The sequence below is a fragment of the Leptodactylus fuscus genome, chromosome 6 (genome assembly GCF_031893055.1).
Source record: "Leptodactylus fuscus isolate aLepFus1 chromosome 6, aLepFus1.hap2, whole genome shotgun sequence".
NCBI lineage: Eukaryota > Metazoa > Chordata > Amphibia > Anura > Leptodactylidae > Leptodactylus > Leptodactylus fuscus.
The window spans coordinates 83,652,458-83,671,334 of record NC_134270.1 but is presented as its reverse complement, the minus strand read 5'-3'; the positions used below and the strand labels follow the sequence as shown (position 1 = coordinate 83,671,334).

Sequence of the window (18,877 nt, the reverse complement as noted above, 5' to 3'; positions counted from 1 at the left end):
CAGTATCTGCAAAGTGGATGGGATTCATGCAAATCCCATGCCCACTTTGTGCGAAAAACCGCAGCATGGACACGCTGCGATTTCCAAAACTAAAAGTAGGTTTTGCCTGGTGTTGAAACTGGGCTGTACCCAGGAGGTTATGTCAGTACTAGAAATCACTTAGTACTAGTATTTCAAAGCATTGAGCCAGTGAGCCAATACAATGTCCTTGACTATAATTACTGCTCTACATGTTGACAGTGGCATGCATATTTCCCAACATGGCCATTTACAAGAAAAAGCCCACATGATGATATAAGGGCAAGAACAGCTTTCTTAGAGAAAAGATGATGGCTAAGTAATCTCAATTGAATTGTGCAGTCCATCATTCGGCAAAACGCAGAGGAATCCTCTAAGTGGCATGGCAGCGACTTCACCGCCAGTAAGTTGCAGACCTGCTTTAGGACTAGGCGCAGATTGCTGTTTACTATATAAACACTCCTTTATGGATGATGACTGACGTTGGTGCGAAAAAGTAGAAGAAGATGGAGATGATAATGATAACTACACGGACCACATGTTAGGTGTGGATGTGGCTTGCCTACAAAGAAAATCACGGGGAGAAGGAATAGAACAGTCTTGTTCCCATTGCTTGTGCCGCTGCCAATTCTATTTATCCAAATGATCTGGTAATGCCATTTCATGTGAGCACGGAGAGATCTAGTTCCCACATGTATGCCTGCATACTCATAGCTAATTTTCTGCCTGCAGATCTTACACCTTGTCATGGATTTGTCATTTGATAATATACATATAAATTCTCATGCAGGAGATCACTGCATGTAGCTTCTATCACCAATGCTAGCAACAGTGAAAACGTGTCTGCCATTGCGGCCACCAGCCAAGCTTGCCATAGCCCTATCCCAGGCAGGTTTTCTGGATATTGAGGTTGCACATCAGATAGAATTCTTACTATTGCAGCTGCCACCAATTCCACCCTCTTCCTCTCATTTCACCATGACCCAGTTACCAGGTCTGATCTTCCCCCCTAGTGCCCCTACGAGAATGACTACCATTAGCACATCACTTGCACTCTGATCATGGTGTTAGAAAGGACCATATGCACAATAAATTAATTAACGGTTAATCCGTTATCTCTCTGCTAACTCTCTGCTTGACCCCTTACAATCTGGTTTCCGCTCTCTGCACTCTACTGAAACAGCTCTCACAAAAGTCTCTAATGATCTACTAAAGGCTAAATCCAATGGTGACTTCTCTCTTCTTCTTCTTCTGGACCTCTCTGCAGCTTTTGACACTGTTGACCATCAACTTCTCACTATGCTCCACTCAGTCGGCCTCAATGACACTGCGCTCTCCTGGTTCTCCTCTTATCTCTCAGACCGCACTTTCAGTGTATCATTCGCAGGCTCTGTTTCCTCCCCGCTTTCCCTTGCTGTTGGGGTTCCTCAGGGCTCGGTCCTCGGCCCCCTGCTCTTTTCTCTCTACACAGCCCCCATTGGACAAACCATCGCCAGATTTGGCTTCAGGTACCATCTTTATGCTGATGACACCCAATTATACACATCTTCCCGTGACATCACCCCTGCACTCATATAGAACACCAGTGACTGTCTCTCTGCTGTCTCTAATATCATGTCCTCGCTCTATCTGAAACTAAATCTCTCTAAGACTGAACTACTGCTGTTTCCCCCATCTAATAGATCTGTCCCTGATATATCCATTGCAGTCTCAGGCCTTCCTATAACTCCTAGGCAGCATGCCCGCTGCCTCGGGGGTCATATTTGACGCAGACCTTTCCTTCACCCCTCATATTGAATCACTCGCACGTTCATGTCACCTCCACCTCAAAAACATCTCCAGAATACGCCCTTTCCTTACCAGAGATACACTAAAGACATCTCTGTCTCTCTGATTCATTCTCGCCTTGACTACTGTAACTCCTTACTAATCGGTCTTCCCCTCACTAAACTCTCCCCTCTACAATCTATTCTGAATGCAGCGGCCAGGCTCATCTATCAGGCTAGACGCTACAGCGAGGCCTCCGGTCTGTGCCAGTCGCTACATTGGCTGCCTATTCATTATAGAATAAAATATAAAGTTATTACTCTCATCCACAAGGCTCTCCATAATGCCGCACCTCCCTACATTTCCTCCCTCATCTCTGTCTACCACCCAGCCCGTGTTCTCCGCTCACTCAATGATCTAACACTTACATCCTCTATTATCAGAACCTCCCACGCTCGTATACAAGACTTCTCCCGAGCTGCACCACTTCTCTGGAATGCTCTACCCCGGACAATAAGATTAACTCCCAACTTCTACAGTTTCAAACGCAAACTAAAGACGCATCTTTTCAGACAAGCCTATCACAATTCCTAATGCACAAAATTGTCTGAACACTGTATAAGCAATGCCGCCCCTGCTACCTCTTGTGTCACCCCCTCTACCTCATAGATTGTAAGCTCTTTTGAGCAGGGCCCTCAGTCCCATTGTGTGAAATGACGTTCTTTGGTATGTATGTCTGTATCTGAACCCTATAAATTGTATAGTGCTGCGGAAAATGTTGGCGCTATATAAATAAAATGTATTATTATTATATTATTATTATTAAATAAATATATAATAGTACTAGAAGGAGGACCCAGATTTGCACAGGTATATCTCATTGTATTGTTTGTGCAGTGGCCCCATAATAATTGTCCATTTTTGCACTGGTGTATTTCGTATTGTCGTTTGTGTGTGTGTCCATAAGCGTCATGTGATCATGTGTATGTCATTTTGGATATCAGTGAAAAACCTGCGATCGGTTGTTATGGATATCAGGAAAGCTGTGTAAATGTGACCTTATGTAACAGTGTCATCCACAGTGCCCTGCTTCTTTAAAACTGACATACAGCAGTGAAGAAAAATGGCTGGGTTGCTAAGGAAATATGGAGTAAAACTCTAATGTGTGGGACTCTGTGCAGAGCCACGTATCTAATCCTCCGACATGTGGTACTGTGTGCTGCGGCGCATATCTAATCCTCCCCGTGTAGTATTGTGTGCAGTGACACGTATCTAATCCTCCGGCATTTGGTATTGTGTGCAGAGGTGTGTATCTAATCCTATGGCATGTGGCACTGTCTGCAGATGTATGTATCTAATCCTCCACCATGTGGAACTGTGTGCAGATGCGTGTATCTAATCCTCCGACGTGTGGAAATTTGTGCAGAGGCGCATATCTAATCATCCCCCATGTGGTATTGTGTGAAGCGGTGCATATCTAATCCTCCGGTGTCTGGTATTGTGTGCAGTGGCGCGTATGTAATCCTCCAGCGTGTGGTACTGTTTGAAGACGTGTGTATCTAATCCTCTAATGTGTGATACTGTGTGCTGAGGTGTGTATCTAATCCTCCGGCATGTGGAATTCTGTGCAGAGGCGTGTATCTAATCTTCCCCATGTGGTATTTTGTTCAGTGGAGCATATCTAATCCACCAGCGTGTGGTATTGCATGCAGACGTGCGTATCTAATCCTTGGCATGTGGTATTGTGTGCAGACACGCATATCTAATGATCCAGCATGTGGTATTGTGTGTAGATGCGTGTATCTCATCCTCCGGCATGTGGTACTGTGTGCTGAGGCGCGTATCTAATCCTCTGGCATGTGGTGCTGAGTCGCGTATCTAATCCTCTGGTGTGTGGTACTGTGTGCTGTGGCACATATCTAATCCTTCAGCATGTGGTACTGTGTGCTGAGGCGCGTATCTAATCCTCTGTGTGATACCGTGTGCTGAGGCATGTATCTAATCCTTCTCTAATTTGGGTGTTGCTCCATAGGGATCCCAGGTAACACTAACCACAAACACCTTGGAGGGGGCTCCTTTTAAACTTTAAATTTCCCGACACTGAAGCCAATGGTCCAATCAGCTGATGACCCTGCTGCTAAGCAGATTACCACAGAAGAATGACCTCCATCAGGTAACTACTATGAATAGCAAATAAGGGAGGGAAACAGAGAGAACCGACCATACCAATAACATGGTTAACCAATCAAACATAGAGATAACTATGTCAGGGCCTGTAATACCATGGGGCCCATTTGCTAAAGGGGAGTTTTACCTTGTGGGGGGGTCAGTAAATGGGGCAGTACACCATGTGAAGGCCAGTAAATTTGACAGTATGCCAAGTGGGAGCAAGTTAATGGGGCTGTGTACTATGTGGGAGTCAGTAAATGGGGTTTTATACAGTAAGAGGGTGAGGAAATAGAACATTAATCCTTGTGGGGAAAGTAAATGGAGCCTTATACCTTGTGGGGAGTCTATAAATGGGGTATTATTTGATGTGCCAGGAAAGGGCTTTAACTCATGTAGAGCAGCGCCGCACCTCCCATGAGGCGACTGCTTCAGGGCCCTGGGGAGGGACGCGTTTTTGCTTATCTAAGCCAGTCCAGGACAAGCTGTCCTGGACTGGCTTAGCGTCACTGAGCGGTGGATTGGGGAGGCTGCTGGAGCAGCGCTACTCCAGCGGCCTCCCCTCACGCTCAGGCAGAGAGCAGGTCCTCTCCGAGCCTACTCTCTGCCTGCTAACGCTGCTTCGCCACGCCCCCTTCGCTTCGCCCCGCCCCCTCATGGGGGGGGCGGCTTTCTGTCATCCGCCTCGGGCAGCGAAAAAGGCAGGTTCACCCCTGATGTAGAGGCCTAAGTCAAAAGTTGCTACTGAGCCCAGACTTTGATAGTTACGCCCCTGGCCTGTCCCCTAGCTTGTGTATCACAGCGAGGCTCTTCTCCTCCTTGCAAAGAGCAGTATACTATCTACTACTTAGGTGATTTCAGGTGATGCCAAAGCATGAAACACACGTGGCTCCTCTTTATATTCACTGCACGATGCATGTCGTGGCAGTCATTTTAGTTTGCCCAATACAAATCACAAAGTATTTGAAAATAAAAACTAACAATTTTGAATATTCGAGTTAAAAAAAAGTTCATCAAACCATTCCCTACACAATAGTAAAAACCAAAAAAATGCAGCGATAGCTACACTGTAAGACAAATATCTTATCAGTATGCTTTAATGTGGGAGATGAAACTCAAAAATCCAAAGGAAATCCTTAAAAGCACAGAGAAGAGATAGTAGCTCCATGAAGATGCTGTGTCAAACCCCTGTGTTGCAAAATATCCTAGATAACTAAAGTCTCTGAAAACGCTTTAAGAACTGAATAACTCTAGCTTTATAATACATGTGAGGGAGATTTATTCTATACTTTAGCATCTGATGTTCACTTTTCTATACCGACACACTGTAACTACTTGCGATCCTAACTTAACCTAAAACATCTGTCTGTAGAGACAGTTGCAGAATGTGAGTGCTGGAGAGCTGCCCAGGTTTAGAAAAGGGAAGGGTGTTGGTGGGGGCTGTGATTAATATGCCTAGAAAAGTTCTCTTTGACGTGTGGTTTGGATGGGTGTGGGGTGGGAGGGTATAGGTCTCCATCAACTTTTAGCAGAAGGGAGGAGTGCTGAAGTGCAAACACTTCATGCAAACTCCCGCTTAAGGCATTACTTTTCTGTGAACAGAGGACTACAGTGCTACAGAGAAAGAGACAGATCATCTTCTTAAGAGAAGTTTCTTGTTTTGATCCATCTTTGTGGTAAGACACTTTATTATTTACACTAAAGAATTCTCTATAACCTGGTATGTGTTACGCTTTATACTATTATTATACTTTGGATAACTTTTTCTCCTTTTACCACATATAGATAAAAATATTGCTAAACGGCAAAACATAAGACTAAATCCTCTTACAATGAAAGGAGTAATCTACAAACTAGCACGTCCCTTGCTACTTCTCCTTCTGCTGATCTGTTTTTCTGCAGAAAATAGAAAAGCACAGATGTTCAGGATAGTTTACTGGTGGGGCCCTGACATGTGGAGGGAGAAGTTAAATGAACTCCAGACATGTAATAGTCTAGAATGAGCATGTGGTTTCTTTTACACTAGTAAAATGCACCCATTCATTTTGTCTGTTGACCATCGTTGGTCCATGTGGACATTTTTTTCCAGTAGAAAAACTAGTTCTGTGTACAAGTAACTGCAAAAACAATCTGCTAGAAGTATTTGCCATCTCTCCAATAAAAGGATATTTCTGTAGAGTTTGCTGGGCATATCCACATATAGTTATAGTTAGGTTCACAACTGATCTCTCAAAGATGTATTTCATTTGTGTAATGTAATTGGTATAACACTAGGATGACTATAGTCTGACATGATGTATTCACAGTGGGTCAACATGAGAACTGCCGATAAGAGAAAAATTGTGAGCTTTCAGTCTTAACATCACTAAGGCCTGGTTCACATCTGCATTCGGTATTCTGTTGGGGGAGTCCACATGGGCACCCCCTGAATGGAATACCAAATGCATTAACAAGCAGAGAGCTTATGAAAGCACACAGACCCCCATAGACTATAATGGGGTCTGTGTGTTTTCCGAGCGGTGTTCACACGGAACATGCGGAGAGAAAAGTACTTCATGAACTACTTTCCACTCCACATAACTTGTGTGAACACCGTACGGAAAACACACAGACCCCATTATAGTCTATGGGGTCGGGTGCTTCCCTAAGCTCACAGTTTGCCAATGTATTTGATATTCTATTTGAGGGGGGGGTCCCCCCATGCGATCTGAACCGGGCATTAGATTTGCAAAATATTAGTGATATGTTACATGGGCATTGCAATAGTGGAAACAGAGGAAGCAGTCACTACCAGGCCATATAGGCTGAGGGGGTCTAAACACTTCCTTACAGCCAAATAGGACACCAGTATTATACTTATCACATGGAAAGTGGGGGTGCTTTACATGACACCCATGATATTTCACCATATTTTTTTTTTTTTTTTTTTATTTAGATTGTGAGCCCCACATAGAGCTCACAATGTACATTTTTTCCCTATCAGTATGTCTTTTTTGGAATATGGGATGGAAATCCATGGAAACACGGGGAGAACATACAAACTCCTTGCAGATGGTGTTTTGCCCTTGGTGGGATTTGAACACCAGGACTCCAGCGCTGCAAGGCTGCAGTGCTAACCACTGAGCCACTGTGTGGCCCCATTTCACCACTTTTTGTGGTTGGAAAACCAATTTACCTTAGGTAAACTGTTGATGTTTGCTGTAAAAATTTTTGTAAAACATTTATTTGCATTCAATGCTAAGGAAAGATAATTGAAGAAACCTTGAAGTGAATGTAATACATGCTAGTTTATCTTATACATGGACCTGTACTGAATGTGCCAGTACATGTATCAATTTATGTTTCTAAGATTGACTTTTTAGCCAAAGGTGATTTTATTGCTGGCTTTCATTGAATGTGTTGGTTTGACTTCTGAAATTGGATTATTGACTATGTGACTCCTTCATGTATATTTGGAAAAACCTACTCAGGACATATGTCTGAGGTGATCTTTCATGCAGTTATTACCCCAATTCATTTCTATATAGAAAAATAGGTAAAAGGAAAACTTAGTGACTATTCCCGTTATGAATGCAACCATTAAAATATATTTTTCAACATTCTTTTGTCTCTCTAGTTTTACCCCCGTAAGGCTATTTTCACATCTCTGTTAGGATTTACATTTTTCTGTTCCGTTATTAGATACATCATATGAGAGATAGATCCTGATTGACTAAAGGGGTCCATCAGGTATCCATTAAATTGGGCGTCCTTTTACTTGATGAAAAAATCATGCATACAGGACTTTTCGACTGAAATTTTTGACAGAATTTAAGATGGAGACTCCTGACTGGGACTATTAAGCATGCTATCTAAAGGTATAGAACTCATATAGCATGTCTCTGCATAGGCAGATGGATAAAAACAGGTATTTTCTATGACTTGAGAGAAAAAGAGAGGTGCCACAACATATTTCTAGATTTTTTTAGAGAGACACTGCAATGCACACAAAGATCAAGAATCACATGTTTGTATAGGGGTAAAGATTATGTATATACAATAAAAAAAAAAAATGTACATCTCCCCCAGCTAATGGAAACATGTGAAGACAAGAAATGATGGAGCTGAACATAGCAAATAATTATTTTATTAATTTGACACCACATATACAATGCCAACATATTCTGTAGTGCTGTACAGAGAATGTCTCTATTCACATCAGTGTTTGTCCTCAGTGAGCCTACAATCTAATGTTCTTATCTGGATGCAAATATAGGGCTATTTTATACAATAGGAAACCAGCAAACCTATCAGCGTGTTTTTTGGAGTATGTCAGGAAATCTACGAACATAAAGAGGTTTTCCTATCTGCCACTCTCACCAGTTTGCTTGCTATCTCTTCTTCACACTTCCTGCATTCTCCAACAAGCAGGGGGGAGGACTTTGACTGTTTGATGGACATCATACTATGAAGTATCCTCAGGGGATATAGGCATTACTTTTGCAATGGTAGATTATTTATTATGATTACTATAAATCTAACATAAATGCAGATCAAATAATATGCACAATAAATATATATTACATTACCTAGGTTTGGAGAGAGAAAAACTTACATGCTGCCAGGAGGGACAGTGGGCTTGCATCAATCTCAAATCTGTGTATGCATACAAAGATAACACACTCTAAGCAAGTCCACTGTCTGAGCCCTTTTCTGTAAAATATAATTACCTGAACTGATTGCCCGGGACAGGGAGAGCAAGCAAGATCCCCCCCAAAATGTATCCCCCTCCCCTCCAGATAGCAGTCATCCAACCTGTGATACTAGATTAGGAGAGAGACCAGGCCAGAGACCAAAGCAATATTGTGTAAATCAATATATTCAGGAAAACTCTTGCATTTATAAGTTAGCAGTTTAGATAGGATCCTTGAGATGGAAATACCTCTTTAAAATGTAACAAAACTTTCAGACAACTTTTGATTTTCTAGCAGAATTTGTGATATTATTAAATATTGTATAGTATACTTTATTAATGGATTTTAGCTCCTTACTGAGATAAGAGGCACTGCTCAAACACTGTACTTATCAAGGCTCAGCTGCTAAAATGAAGTTTGAAGAGATGACAGGAGGCTCCATTAGCTGTCCATTAGTGAAGAGAAGAGAATAGCCCAGCCATTGTAGCTAGATAACACAGGCGGCGTGAAACCTAGTCAATGAGCTGTAAATACAGAGAAGACATTATCAGCAATGTGAGGCACATAGTGCATGTATATTGGGTAAAGTTCTATAGTCCGCTTTAGATACAGGCTTAAAAAATGATCCTGGAGATGAGAATACCCCTTTAAATTCTATAAACTACATTCTGCGATTATAGAGAAAAAAGCAGAATTAAGGGACTACAGGACTGTAAATGAGACATATATCACATAACAAGATGGAAATAAACATGAAAATGTAATGTCTTCTCATCTGTCAAGTGTTTTTGAAAACATTGGTTTACCATGAGGTCACTGGTATGTGGGTAATGTGTAAAAGTAGTTTTACAACAAAAAAAAATTGCATGCATGAGAAAGAGATGCTCTCCGAATATGTGTCATTCTAGAGGAAGCCTCTACTTGACGTGATACACGTGGGGACTTTGCTTCCAATCTCAAGTCCAGGGATAATTTATAGATGTTTATGGTATAGCAGGTAAGTATTTGGAGGTGTTTATTACACTGGTCTTTATTTTTGGCATTATAATATTCACCATTAGATTAGGAGCAGTGTTAGGGTATATCTAGCCTGCTATAGATGATTATACATCCAATACATGGAGGTTTTTTTTTTTTGTTTTTTTTTAATTGCATATACCCCAGACTTTTAAGACAAATCCTTTATGGAAGAAATATGCAGATTATATACAGAGGTTCAATATTGTTGACCTTTGGTGAATACTTGTACCAATAAAGATATCTGTATATGGTTCTTTATATTTTGGCAGAACATCTCATTCATATCTATCTATCTATCTATCTATCTATCTATCTATCTATCGTTTCCTCCATTTACATGAATTTATAGAGGTAAACCCAAACATGACAAAAACTTTCAAAAGTCAACAGGAGTAGGGAGGTCATAACCGGATAAGGTCATGTATGGGAAAACCTATTGTATGTTTACAATCAAATATATTAAATTCCAAAAAAAGGCAATTGATGCTCCATAATAACACATACTACAATACACTAACCAGTATGTCACATGGTATCATTCAGGCTTTGGCCGCAACCTCAAACCCAGTTGCATAACTAGGAATGGCTGGGCCCCAAGGCAAACATTTGACATGCCCCCCCCCCCTCCCCGACCCGACTGGCCCAATCCCCCTCCTCACCTCCCTGCACATGCGCACAACCGCATTCCTGCACTCACTATTAAGAGAAGATAATCCTTTAATATTCCTACAGTGGGGAAATTTCAAGTTCCATAGTGGCCCCTACAAATAGTATTATGCCCCATAGGGGCCCCTGCACACAGTATTATGCCCTATAGTAGCCCCTGCACTCAGTATAATGTCCCATAGTGGCCCCTGCACACAGTATTATGCTGCGTAGTGGTCCCTGCACACAGCCTGAAGCCTTCTGGAGTGCAGGAGAGCTAAGTAACATTGTTTTTTATGTTCCCTCCTCTCCCCTGGGCCTCCAATTATTATACTTGGATTCACACGCCTGATCACAACCGCCTCCACTTCCCCCGAGCAGGAGTGTTGATTGATAAGTAAATAGGGCCCATTACCTGCTTGGGTTACGGCCCATTAAAAACAAAACATCAGTGGCCCACTGGACCATCTTAATGTCCCATTTCCTTTTTTTTTTTTTACACCACTGTTCAGACCCCAACATGAGATTTGCTCCGTGTCTTCTTCCATGGGTACAGAGGAGAAGAACATAGATCATACGATTGCATTTTAATGGTTTTAATGTAATAACTGTTTCAAGCTTAGCATACAATACTTTAGTGATGTTAAACAGTGAAGGCTCCTACAAATTTTTAAAGAAATGTATTATCATTTTTTTTATTCATTTATTGAAACTAGTGAAATATATCTAATCTGTTTTTATTTTCTGATTGTAGATTTTTATTTTCTGTAGATGATTTTGGGGGTGGTCATCCATGAGCTTCTCCTCTGCTCTAACAGCTTATGTTTAACATAAAAACTTGGTTTAAAATCTAGGCCATTTTCTGGTGACACATTCCCTATACACACATACTGACATTCTAAACTCCTTTCCTACTGTATTAGAACACAGTTGATAGAAAGTATGAAATAAATACAATGTTAGAATTGAGTTTCCCCTGAAGAAACTAGTAGCCAAATATTCATTTGCATTAGGGGGCGTTCACACTACTGTCCGTGTCCGACAGGTAGTGTCCGCTCCTAGTGTCCGTTCAAAATCTCACACGGACATTAGGAGCGGACACTAGCTGTGTCCGTGACACTTGTCATTCATTTAAATGGCGATCGGGTGCGTTCTTTTGCACTCCGTGCCTGTCCTTCACTGTCCGCTTGTAAAGATGTCTGCTTGAAAAGTTGAACATCTTTACAAACGGACAGCTAAGGACAGGCTCGGAGTGCAAAAGAATGCACCCGATCGCCATTTAAATTAATGACAAGTGTCACGGACACAGCTAGTGTCTGCTCCTAATGTCCGTGCGAGATTTTGAACTGACACTAGGAGCGGACACTACCTGTCGGACACTGACGGTAGTGTGAACACCCCCTTACCTTTAAATATAAGGCTATGACCACACGGTGACTTTGGCTGCAACCAAAGATCACTGTTTCGCCCTAAGACCCCTTCATTCATATTGGTGAACGGAATTGCATTAGGACCTGAGGGTGATACGACTTTTAGTCACAAAAATGTTGAACATTGTTCAATTTGATTGCAGCAGCCACAGTACCCTCAGGTCACATTGTACTCCATTCACTAACATGAGTGAAGGATTTGCTGGGCAATATGGCGGTCATCATGATCAAAGTCGCTGTGTGGCCCTAGCCAAAGACTTGTATAAAAAGTCTGTTATATATTATTGTGACATGTGCTGATTGGTATAAATAATTAAAGGAGGTTTCCCACTTGGGCAATGCCCTGTTTATTATAGTAGGGGCTGGAAGTAAGTGTTCAATTCCCCTACAGTGCCACCAGAGCAAAATGAAGCATTACACAGTACCTGACGAATCAATAGGTCCTACATAACAAGAGATGCTCTTGGTAACCTCTCTCTTTTCTGGCCATGAAGGATGGTTCCTCTCCCCTATTAAAGGGGTTGTCCCATCACAAGGATCCTATCTATACTGCTTGTTAATGTGGATGTAAGACTTTTCCTAAATACACTGCTTCAGCAAAACTGCTTTGTTTGTCCACTATCTTACTTTATTCAATTCTTTGTGGCCACAGCCCTGACCTAGCTGCTCATGAGTCAAGTGATGTATCTGCTACTCTCAGGGGGGAGGGAGGAGGGGATAAGTGCAGGGGAGCGAGCCTGTGTATCTAGCTATTCCTGTGTCTACACCACATGACCTAGCTTCCTGCTATCAGATAGGGGAGAGGAGCTGCTTTCATTTCTTCTGTTCTCCCATTTATCAGGCTAGCTAATTCAACTGTGTTCATTATGGCAGAGACAGGCAGTCTCTGTATGTAACACAGAATGGAGTTGCTGCTGCCTGTACTTCATAGTCCAATATGGGTGGGCGGAGCTACACGAGCATTTGGGGGCGGAGCTAAACGGCAGGTTGCATGTGAACCCCCACCCACCAAATGATGCAGGAAACCAGGAAGAAAGAAGATTTTACAGTAGTAAAGACTGATGAGTACGTGAGGTGGGAATACCCCTTTAACATAAAATTCTCTAATAGGATGTCTGAGTTTAGGTTTTACAAACCAGATATTAAGTGCCATGCAATGCAGTGTAACAGCTGAAGGAGCATTAAAGGGCATATTCACACATGGAATATTTTTTTGATAAATTTGATTTTTGTGTCTGTGCCATTGATCTGAATGAAGCTTGCAGAAATTATTGTGGTTTCTGTAAAATCAATTCTATTCATATAAAAGTTGCTTGGAAGTCTCTGCACCAAATCTACTGAACGTAAATATACTTATATTTAACAGATGCTGTTTATTTGTTTTTATGAAGGAAATAGTTATTGATGCTCATGCTATGAGCAATGCTTTCTCTTTCAATAAAAGCTGTAACTGTGAACAGGAAACATGATAAGTGAGTTTATCAACCTCTTGGTGGCTTCACAAGATTGCATCATTAGTATATACTTGTGGATGTGCACAGTATTATTATTGTGTTTGTAGTTTAATTTCCCAAAGTGCTCGCTGTTTCTCAGACTTATAGAGTTGTTTACTTCAGTTGCCAATGGAGACAAACTTCTCCAAGACTTGCTGTGTACTCCTTTATTGCTTGTGTTGTCTCCATAGACAACAAAGAAATAAAACATTGACTAATGCTGCTGGAAACCACAGAAGGAAATCTGAATGATCTGAAGCTAAATTGGGGTAAACGAGAGACGTCATTATTCACACTATTGGAAGTCTTTTTTTAGGCTAAGGTCTCAAGTTGCGTAAACACAGCATAAAAACACCGTGTATTACAGTACTAGCAAAGGACATGAGATTCTAGCTGATTCCATCCTCACACTGCAGAAAAAATGCTGAGGAAAAGTTGCATTTTCAAAAACACTGCATGTCAATTTTACTTGTGGAAATGGTTGTGTTTTCGCTATAGACTTAAATAAGGAAAGAGAAAACGCGGAGAAAAAACTTGTGGAAAAAAAATCAATGTGCTTCAACTGCATGTTTTATTGGCTGTTTTTTTAGCTGCTTTATGAAATGTGAGGCCTTAATCTTAGGCTAAGGCCCCATGTTTCAGAAATGAAGCATTTTGGCTGCTGTGCACTGGTGTAACTAGGAATGGCGTGGCCCCAAGGCAAACATTTGACATGGGCCCCTGCAGTCTCCTGACCCCCACCCTATACACACACAAACCACATTCCTGCACACATTATTGTGCCCCATAGTGGCCCATGCACACAGTATTATGCACGATAGAGGACCACCCTTGTACAATTATTATTCTCTGGGGTCTTTTCACAAAGACCCAGGGGAGGAACAAACATAAAAAACACTGTTACTTTCCTCTCTTGGACGCTGATGCACTCTCCGCTGATTTCAGCCATCTTCATGTTCGCCCAGATGTTACCTGACCCAGGCCGGCGGAGCGATGCATAATGACACTAGCCTGGGCCACGTTACATCTGTGACGTCACCAAACAGGCCCGAAGCCTGCTGGAGAGGTAAGTAACAGTGGTTTTTATGTTTCTTCACCTCCCTGGGCCTTTGATCATTTTACTCTAGGGTCTGAAAAGAAACTCAGAGTATAATGATGATAGTATTAGTGGGGTTCGTGGGCCTGTGGCCTCACCTATCCCTCTCCTGCTCACAGCTGCATTTGCAGAAGGGGAAGTGCAGGCGGCCTATTAAAAAAAAAACAAAAAAAAACAGGGGCCCACTGGGCCCCCTAATGTCTCTGGCCCAGTGGCAGCGGCTACTGCTGCTACCCTGGTAGCTATGCCCCTGCTGCTGTGGAAACGCAGCAGAAAATAAACACATTTTACAGTATTAGTCAGAATGACATTCTGACTAATCCAATCCACACATTGCAGAAAAAAAAGGGTTGTTGAATAGATGAGTTTTCACAAATACATGTGTTTTTTTGGGGGGGTTTTTTGTATTTGTTTTTTTTTTTGTTTTTTTTTTTTGTTTTTTTTTTTACAGTAGCATTTCAATTTAAGTGTTTTCCATGTAGGTTTAATAAGAGAAGAAAAAATGCAGAGAAAAACGCAGGAAAAATGCAATGAGACACGCTGTGGAAAAAAACGAGATGCATTTTTGTTGCATTTTTTTAGCTGCCCTTTGAGTACTGCTGTGCTACCACCTAGACTTAATTGGGACAGCGCTGCAGTACCTAGAGCTGCAGATATACTTTGTGAGTGAGCAGTGCGACTCCTGGCATATAAACTTTACTGGGAGCTATACTGCAACAGCTGATCTGCGCCATTGGAACCCGAAATATCTAAATAGTAGGAAGCACTGTACTCAGACACAGATGTGAATGTACACAATACTTTACATGTATGTATGATAAAAGATGTACTTCTAAGTAAATACCTAAAAACACAATTATTACATGTAGGATATTAACCATTTTGTACTGTAGACCTGTATGTAATAGCCGGCTATAGGACAGGTTGCTGAAAGACATACTTGCCAACTTTTACTAATGTAGCATAGCTGTAGCATAGCTTATATATATAAGTGGTATTCAAAGTAGCTGTCCTCCAAAAGGAACAAAATTATATAGAAGTTTTGTAAAGCTAGGGTCAGAAGTATACTGTAGTTATAGGGGGTGCAACAATGGCAGTCACTATTGGGTAATGGACTCTCAGGAGGTCCTAAAGGTCCCTCTGTCAAATAAAATATACCACTATTCCAAATGGCACAAGGTAGGGGCCCCTTTACAAATGTTACATACAGGCCAAGGGAATGTAAAATTATGCTTCCAACTAAGGTGCAAAGCAAAATACAAGTTAGTCTTTTCTGCATGCATGTACAGTATACGAAGGCTGCTACCTAGAGACATATGATCTTCAGTTGCCATTGCTAACACCTGAGATTACATTCTATAGCATTGGACAATATGAATGAGGTGTAATCAGGGATGATTTAAGACAAAGTGGGCCCCAGGCAATGTAAACGTGGGGCCTCAAAAGCTGAAATATTACAGTATAAAGACAATACATATATTTACTCAAATCAGAAGGCAGTGTGTAGAGATCTGCAGAGCTGATCTTTACTACTTCAAGGGAGGAATAGCTAGGGCTATTAGATAGTTATTATTAACCTTTTCCCGACATCTGTCATAATAGTACTGTGGATATCATTTATTTAATATAACCACTGGGTCTCTGCTGTTTAATACCCCCCTGAAGCCTCAATCTAAGCTGACTGAGGGACCATTTTCCAAACGGGTAGATTACTGGACCCTGGAGCTAGATACGGGCCCAGTGATCAATTGCCATGACAGTTGTAAGCCCATTGAAGGCTTGCCTTGTCTCCTGTATATTTCTTTTAGAGGATGCATTGTATTAGTGATCAGATACCCTGAGGTTCAAGACCTCTAGGGCCAACGTTTCATTTTCTAGCAGTATTTGTCTCATTAATAAATTCTGTAACATACTTTATTAACACATTTTGGATAATTTCTGTGAAATCCTGCACTTTGTTCACTCTTTCCCTTCTGTACTAAGAGCTGTTTCTGCCTCTCACTGAATGTTACTGTGTACGGGAGTATGGGGCTGTGTAAGAGACAGAGAAAATTGGGGGGAGGGGGAGAGAGAGATCACTTCATACCGTTATACCTCAGACATCAGAAAACATACAAACTTGCTTTTTATGTCATATGAAAGACCAGAGGGTTAAAGTGCTATCTGAATTATTTCTGGAGATTTTACATGTTGAAAACAGTCGGGATTGAAATTTTTATAACATATATTATACAGTTGTATCTAAATATCCTAATCCTGACTGTGTTTTCAATCAGTGATATCCCTGAAAATAATTTAGATAGTACTGCAACCTGTGTCACATGAAAGAAGACCCAAAAAGCAAGTTTGTATATTTTATAATGTCTGAGATATAACCGTCTGAAAGTACCCTCCCCTACCCTAATTTTCTCTATTTGTTACACGGCCTGTTCTCCCACAGACAGTAACATTCAGTGAGAGGCAGGAACAGCTCTCAATACAGAAGCAAATGGAAGAGTGAAAAAATGCAGAATTTCATAGAAATGATCCCAAATTTTATAAAATGAAAAATTCCAATCATCCCCTTTTCGTTAGAACACATATACAAGTATAAATAAACACATTAGTTATCTGTGTCTGAAAATGCCTAATCTACAAACTTCTTCTAAAAAAATATTTTTCTTATACGGTGAATTCTGTAGCGGGGGAAAAAAAAATCAAGAGACAAACGCCTAATTTTTTTTCTCTGTTTCATCTCCAATTTAAAAAACTTGGACATAAAGCAATAGGCATTCCCCAAATTCATATGAATAAAAAGTATGTCTGGCCTGAAACAATATATGCCTTATGCATCACTATAAATATACAAATGTTACAGGTGTCAATATGGTGACACCAAAAAATTTTGTGTGTGTGTGTGTATATATATTTTATATATATACATATATTTGGTATCACCAGCACCGTACCAATCTGTAGAATACAAGTAACATATTATTTTGGCTTTGGCCGCACAGTGAATGCCGTAAAGACAAAGCCCATAAGAAAGTCGCTTTTTTTCCAATTCCTCCCCATTCTGAATTTTCCCAATACATCGTATGGAATTTTAGATGGTACTACAATCAACTACAATTTGTCCCACAAGGATTATGCTCTTATATGGCTCTGTGAACAGAAAAATAGAAAAAGAAATGGCTTTTGGAAGGCAAGGAGTCAAAAAGGAAAATTTAAACCTCAGAGTATAATAATGGTACTTTCCATTTGGAAAAACAAGTTCGGCCTAAGACTAAACTGGCAGATGAACCTCACAAATATCTGCCAAGCAAATCTGTGAGGTTTGTCAGGTTTGCCCATCTCTAGTGTGTACATTAATCCTGCCTATAGGTTAAATTAAACAAAATGAAGCCTGTCTGGCAGGTACAGTATATACCATTAAAAAACCTGTATGAAATAGCTTAATAGTCTGCACTATTCCATAGAACAGTATCCAGGAAAAAGGCATATCTATTAAGGGGTTGTCTAAAACCCAGATTCATTCACCTATAGGTCTTTCATTTGAAATCGGTGGGAGCCCAACACCTGACCCCTGTACCAGTCAGCTGTACTCAGTGTATAGAGATGGAGGCAGATAGCTCCATACACTGTGTAGTAACAGACCCATTAGTAGTGGCACCATTGTGTGAATCTAGGCTAGGGCCACATACTGTACTACAAGTTCGCAGTGGGATATTAATAGAAGACATCTTGCAGGGATGAGCGGCAGTGATTCTGCCATAGCATGAAGCTTTAGGCTGAATGTTTTACTGAATACAGGGTGTTTTTCATATTGCACAATAAGGGACTACCCTAAATGCACATCTCCACCCTATATCCTGTTACAAAAGCAGTGTCTAATTTTTGCATTGCATTGTAGAATTTGCTATTGAATTTCACTAGTGAAGGCATTTCCTATATTCACATTAAGTAGCTGCAAGTGCATATTATATAATATACTGAAATGGAAGAGTCACTACATTTTAGTGATATTTATAGGGATCTATGGGCATAATGTAATTATCAACAAAGCATGTCAAGTATTCACAACTTGTTAGTTCACTAGAAACTAGTTACTATGGTGTCACTGTTACATTTCTATACACACATAGAAGGTAGGTACGACATTCTGACAAATGCAAATACTTAAAAACTGTTTGGTAAAATATTCATATCAATAGTATCATCAGCACTGATATAGGATCTAATTAACACATTCAATGCCAAAAGCCAAACAAATGTCCATATCCTACAAGTGCCTACACTACACCTCATTGAGCCACAAGTGTCACATGACTAACCAGCTAGTCTCCAAACAGTTGTTAAATGTTCAGGGAGCAAACAGCAGAAATACAAGGGTACAAGTGAGGATACCGTGGTGAAACCAGGAGTACAAGTCGTGCAAGAGGATAACCAGATACTACTGCAGGTTAGGCCTGGTTCACATCTGCGTTTGATATTTCCTTCGGGAAGTCCACATGGGTACCCCCGAATGAAATCCTGAATGCATTGACAAACAGTGAGCTTATGAAAGCACACGGACCCCATAGACTATAG

General features: G+C 40.9%; 1 protein-coding gene across 1 annotated transcript in view; it reads left to right on the top strand.

Annotated features, from left to right (window-relative positions):
* Positions 1–5,528: 5,528 nt before the first annotated feature.
* Positions 5,529–18,877, top strand: part of EMP3 (epithelial membrane protein 3 (MAM blood group)) — a 32,591-nt gene continuing 19,242 nt past the window's right edge. Inside the window, exon 1 of the mRNA XM_075278601.1 lies at positions 5,529–5,627. The gene's annotated coding sequence lies outside the window, so the exon portion shown is untranslated. The remainder of the gene's footprint in view (positions 5,628–18,877) is intronic.